Genomic DNA, 6,635 nt, shown 5'->3' with positions numbered 1-6,635 from the left:
TGTTTATTTTCAGATCCTGTCGTTAAAATTATTTTACACGGCGGTGGAATTGGAAAAGATGCCGTTTCAGAGTCATTACACAACGATTATATTTCAAAATATGACGTATAAATTCTGTAATACGGCTCTCATTTATTTGGAACCGACGTTGTTTATTCATTTCAACGTCGTCTCTGTAAATACATGTGTCGTAAGTAATGACCCTGACATCTATTTCCACGTCATAATTCATAGAAAAATCGAAGTGGAAAATTTATTTTACGACGGTTATTGGAAATGTTGTGACGTAGTAGGTGTCAATAACGTCGTCTATTATGATTGTAAAGACGTCATATTTATATTTGTCGTTAAATATTTATTTAACGGCGTTAAGTTTTAGTTCTCGTCGTTGTATGTTTATCTTGCGGCCATGTTCTGTTAATATATGTCATATGTTTTCTTTTTAACGACGTTTTTTTGTTGGAGTTGGTCGTCTATTCTCATCCTCGATTGTTTTTTTATGTCTTTTTGCAATACAAAGACGTCGGTTTTTATTTTTTGATGACGTTTTTTGTTTTAACAACGACGGTTATTCACCGTCGTGGTTTTGTTATGGAAAAGATGTCGGTGGATTCCACGACCATTTGAAAACAGAATACACGACGGTGAATTTCCGTCGTGTTTTTCCTTTTTTGTAGTAGTGTTGTTCCACAACTTTACCTTCATTAGTCAACCAAACGTTCAACTGAGATAGCACAGGTGTAGGTTGATCCAAATCAATGTCCCCGAGAGTAAACTCAACCTTTGTCCCCTCCGTGCTCTCGCCAATGTCATCGTCAAGCAACATAACTTCATCATGCTCTTCCTCACATTGGTTTATTTGCACTTCCTTTTCCTCACTTCTTTGTCTTTTCACTTCCTTGCTCTCCCTTCTTTTTCTTTGCAGATCCTCTCCCTCACTGCTTTTCTCTGCAGTTCCTCTCCCTCACCGCTTTTTCTTTTCACTTCCTCTCTATCACCGCTCTTTCTTTGCGCTTCCTTTCCCTCGCTGCTTTTTATTTTCACTTGATGTCCCTCACTTCTTTTCCTTTGAGCTTCCTCTACCTCACTTGGTTTTCTTTTACACTTCACCCCCTTCAATCCCCTCCTCTTCCTTTTCCTCTCCCTTATTTCTGTTACTTGGCCCTTCATCCCATTGAATGTCATCCATTTCCTCATTCCCTTAAATAGATGTGAGAGGCACGACGATTCGTCCTCTCTTTCAGTAAAGCTAGGTCCCTCCTTACTTCCTGCTCAAACTAAGGACCTAAACAGTGGTCCAAAAGTTTTTCCATCCATATGACCTTTAACTCAAAGACGTCATTTTCCCGCTTTACTTGAAACAACTCAGACCTCAACAAACTTACCACCTTGTTCAACTCATCAATGTCAACACATGAAGAAGGAATCGACTATGCCGAGACAACAGCAGGGCGATCTTGTGGCCAACTCCAATATGGTTGTCTCATTTCCTCTTCACTCGGACATAGCGCCCGAACTGAACTGACTGTTTTAGAATACAGACAAGAGTCATATTCAATCATTCTACTTCATAATTTCATTGAATCTTATAAATAGTTCCAAGGCTGCAAAAACCAAACCTCTTTGCTCTGGAAGAAATAATTGTTCAACTTTCTAATCTCAGGAACAAACGTAGTAGTTCTCTATCGCAAAATACGTGGGAGAGCTGTTGGATCAACAACCTTGCAGTAATTCAGGTCCGCCATTCTAGGAATTAATTCATATACCCAAATCTACACAATTCACAGGACAAAAGTCATTATTTAAGTTTTAAAGTCCACAAAACATAACTAACATGAACATTATTACCATGTACCTTGGAAAGCATACGTGAAACCTTTAAAACTTTAGCCACCCCTTTGCACTTCACCCTGCTTATCCTTCTTGCCCTTCTCATTTCTCCGGCTTGTTCCCGTTACCTTACTTTTCTCCTTCCCTCTTCCCTCTTCATTTTCAAAGCTTTTCACATACTTTGTTGGTGCAGAAAATAGACTGTCCTGGGTTTTGTCAAAAGACACCAAACCCAACGAATACCTATTGAATGCATCCAAGTCCTCTACAAGGGTTAGGTAATTTAGATTGATGTTCAAATGTTTGTCCCTTCCCAAAATCACTAACTTAGCAAAGTAAACAAGAGCTAGCTTGTAGATGTCATCTTCCTTTGTGCACTTCAGAAATGCTTCTTCTAAAGCATTACATGTAATTCATTCGTCTATAAAATATCTTTTATGAAGTCTAATTTCATCACTTTCTCCATTGGAAACTTCAGGCACTTCCCCAAAACGAAGCCCTGTGATCAAACAGAAATCCTGACAAGTGAACTGAGCAACGTTGCACCCTATTAAGAAACTCAGTCCATAGTCTTTCACGCCCTGCCCCACTACTCTACGCAACACAATCCCATGCACAATCTGCCCGCTAAACTAAATCTTATCTATATTCAGAAGATGGTCAAAGCATGATGTCTTGAATTGTTCTAATTGTTCGGCACTCAACTTCGCTCGAATTGCAGCTAGGGATGAATTTGCATGTGAGCAGTTGTTCACCCATGACAAATATGCCTCTGACTCTGGCCATACCAGCTCCACGTTGGATCCCATTTCCTGAAATACAAGATGAAATAACATGAACACATATACTACCACGTATTTGCACAATCACATTGGTATTTACACAACTAGTCAACCAGGCACATTACAAATTTTACAAAGTACATGCGCATAGGGATTACTGATCACAAGCTTTAACATCATCAAAGCAATATGATAAATTTTGTGCAAATACTTGTTAATGCAATGATTCTGTGAATTACAAGCAATTTCATGTGTTTTATTTATGGACCCAAACTCCAATCAATGGTTGATGCATGAGTGAGTGTGAGTGCAATCTAGGCAACTTCTGCACTTCACACACATGACAATTATTGTCATCTCATACACAACACAAAATAAATAAATATATAAGAAATATGGTGGAAGGAAGCAAAGCAAAGCATCTGCTCTGCTATCTGATTGCTAAGCCATTGCCACAATTCTTATTAACATGTTATTGATATGTTATTGACATGTTATTGACTTGATTTTCATTTGTTTTTTAACATATACCCAAGCAAAAATTAACATGCAAGTGAAGCACAAAGAAGATATGCCAAATCCAACAACATTGATGGTACAAATTGGGGAAAACCGTTACTCTAACCCTAAACTCAAATTCCATAAATTACTCATCAAATGCTTTGCACTTATATTCATGAGTTTGTTATTATCTGTTCTCATTTTTCTCAAGCAAATTTAGTAACAAAGGAAATAATAGAGATAATCTGCACTATGCACTGCTTCAAATGTGGAAGGTTTTGATTTGAGGGCCTCCTCCAATTCAACACCATTATCTTATTCATATCATTATTGACATGTTATTGAGATGTTATTGACATATTATTGACTTGATTTTCATTCGTTTTCTAACATATACCCAAGCAAAAATTAACACGCAAGTGAAGCACAATGAAGAGATGCCAAATCCAACAACATTGATGGTACAAATTGGGGAAAACTGTTACTCTAACCCTAAACTCAAATTCCATAAATTACTCACCAAATGCTGGTTATTGAACAATCGCAAGGTATCTGTGTTATTGAGATGTTATTGACGGGGTCTTTGTGCGGCTTTGCTCCACAAATGGAACCTATCACTTCCAACGAATACGGCTTCTCTCCTTCCCCTTCCATTGCTTCGCCCCTTCACTGTTTCAGAATCCACATCTTTGCTCCTTCCACTCAAAATAAATACTTTTTCAGGGTTTGGAGAATGGAGTGGTGTTCAACCGTTGCCTTCAACCATCGTTAACCGTGGCCTTCAACCGCTTTCTCGAGCTATGGGTTTTAGAGCGATGGGTTTTTTCTGCTTCAAACTTCGAACTTGCCTTTTTTTTTTTTTTTCAGGACTGCTGATATTAAATTGGTTTGGGTTCCTCACCTACCCGATTGTACAACTTTATCTCAATTCTCCCCAACCCCTGATGAAGTCTTGCTTCAAGCGGAAGAGAGAAAACAAAAACAAAAACAAAAACAAAAAATAAAAAATGGCACCAGCCAAGAAGGGCAAGGCCAAGGCCAAGGCCAACCCGGCCGAGTCAACTCAGCCCGTAAACCCCAACAACAATTTCCCAACCTCTATTCGGTACATACCTCCCTCCTCAGTCGCCATCACCATCCACGCCAAGCCTGGCTCCAAAATCGCCTCCATCACTGGTCCTTCTTTCTCTCTCTATTTTTATATGTATTGGTCTGTGTATTTACAGAATATAATTTTCTATTTTTTTGAAATGAAGATTTCAGTGATGAGGAGTTGAGGGTGCAAATAGACGCGCCTGCAAAGGACGGGGAAGCTAATGCAGCGCTACTTGACTACAACAGCTCGGTTGGTCCTGTTTCTTTTTGGGTCATCCCTTTTCAACCTTTTTTGTTTTTTGTTTTTGTTTTTGTTTTTGTTTTTTTTTTTATATGGAATACCAAATTAAAGTTTGATTTGAGAATTCTTAGGTTCATTTGTGCATCATCCTATTATTGTTAGTGGGTTGGAGAGTTGAGTGCATTTACTTGTTTCGGGTTTTTGTGATTAGTGTGTTGTGTCTTAAGAAGATTGTGTGGTTCTTGAAAGATCCTAACATTCATTCTGATTGCTTATGTTAACTAAACTTGGGGAAGTGATGCTTTAATTTGTAATTTGTTGGTCTAGTGCTGTTGCTCTAACCGAGCTTTGTTGGGGAAGTGATGTTTTGTTTGTATCTTTTTGGTTGAGATTGTCGTTGCTTTAACCAACCTTTGATTGTGAAGTGATTTGGTCTTGCAAAGGAGAGGAATATTGAGCGAGACTAGAGAAAAGCAATGTTTTCAAAGGCGAGGCGTGAAGTGGTGATCTGAAATGAACATTAATTTATTTTAATAACAAAAATTTATAAATAATACAACACAACTAAATTATAGTGAAACAACATCAAAATATTAATTCAATTCATTCATGAGCAAAAGAATTAATAGAAACTCATAAAACTAGGGAGAAGAGGAACAAAAGAGTGGACAAGATATCGGGTAGGGTTATATCTTGTGGAACTTGGGTATAATATTAATGTTATAGTATATAATATATATATATATATAATATATATATATATTTATATACACAAGGGGTGGATGTGAGCTCTTCTAAGGTTTCCTTAAGTCTAATTTATTCTTTTCAAGATGATGTGTGGTGTGGCCAAGAATAGCCGCAGTGCAGAGTGTGAAGGGTGGATTTCTTCTTTCTCCCCCATGCATAAAATGTCTATTCCTGGACCACTTCATACCACCCGTCCATCCTATCTACACCGCAGTTAGCTAGTAAGAAAGAATGGCTTTTATAGATTATTTGGTCAAACACTGATTTGCATTTTGGGTAGATTATATGCTTCAGCTGGTGTTGTTTCTAGAGATATATTTTTGTTATCATTTTTCAGTTATTCGTCTATGACTATAAGTATGTTGAACTTCTACATTCAAATACATTCTAAAGTCGTGCACACACATATACATGAAAATATACTTCTCTACCCATCATTTGTTTATAAGTTGGCAAGATAAGGTGGCTCAGGAGCTTTGTGGCAGGGTTGGCAAATGATTTGTGACAGAACAGATTCTTGAGAAAGTTCGAAGATAAGATTAATTTCACCTTAAATGATGGGTACAGAATGAGGCCTATACTTTTGAGGGTCTAATTTGTATTATTATGAGTGAAATGTAGCATAGTTAATTTCTAGTAATTTTTTTAGCAAGAATATAAAGTTTCATATTGGGCATTCTAAGCCGTGCATCTTACTATAGAAATCCTAAAGCCTCTACACCCTACACCCGTTGCCAAATGGTTTTGGGTTGCATGCACCAAATTTGTCAATTTTCTTTTGACGTTTTAACCCCTCAGTTTATTTGGTCTGCTCAACCATTAATGTTTATGCTTGGAAACTTCAAATTCTTATTCTTTCCAAATTACAGGTTTTAGGGGTAAAAAGAAGGCAGGTTTCTATTGGTTCTGGCTCTAAATCAAGAGACAAGGTTGTTATTGTGGAGGAGAAGACTCTACAAAGTGTTTGACATCCTGGACAAAGCTTCGAAGTCCACCTAATAGAGAGAGATGAATTTGATCCTTGAATGAGACGTGAAGCTTGATTGTACTGTAGCCCTAACCGAGTCGCTTTTGTTTTTGGAAATTGTCTTGTTCATGGGCGGAACTAGGTAGAGGGCTACCATGGGCTCTAGCCCAGGTAGCCTTTTATAAAATTAAAATATATTACATATATTTTAATGTTATTCATCCCATAAAAACTTAGTAACCCACTCAAATGTAGTTTTGTAACCCACTGTCCACTCAATTTTTGTAGGCATATAATCATGTTATATTTAATTTGTTTGCTCAATTAATAAAATAATCTCTTAATAAACACATGATTTTAATTCTCAACCTTTTACTATTTATCTCAATTTGTACTTTAATATATTTCTAGAAAAACTATAGAAACAGTAAGTACCCAAACAAAAATTGGTCCTTAGATTTTAAGTTATAAC

The 6,635-nt window shown here is 37.1% G+C and overlaps 2 pseudogenes across 1 annotated transcript; one reads left to right on the top strand and one right to left on the bottom strand.

Annotated features, from left to right (window-relative positions):
- Positions 1-1,886: 1,886 nt before the first annotated feature.
- Positions 1,887-2,639, bottom strand: LOC148920805 (uncharacterized; annotated as a pseudogene).
- A 1,418-nt stretch (positions 2,640-4,057) lies between these two features.
- Positions 4,058-6,267, top strand: LOC148920804 (uncharacterized; annotated as a pseudogene). The gene is made up of 3 exons (XR_016124541.1): positions 4,058-4,289; positions 4,370-4,458; positions 6,066-6,267. The product of XR_016124541.1 is annotated as an uncharacterized LOC148920804 (transcript).
- The last annotated feature ends 368 nt before the right edge of the window (positions 6,268-6,635 follow it).

The sequence above is a fragment of the Prunus mume genome, linkage group LG1, assembly GCF_029339155.1.
Source record: "Prunus mume cultivar Tortuosa linkage group LG1, ASM2933915v1, whole genome shotgun sequence".
Taxonomy (NCBI): Eukaryota; Viridiplantae; Streptophyta; class Magnoliopsida; order Rosales; family Rosaceae; genus Prunus; species Prunus mume.
Note: the sequence above shows the minus strand (reverse complement) of the source record. Positions and strands in the feature narration are given on the sequence as shown.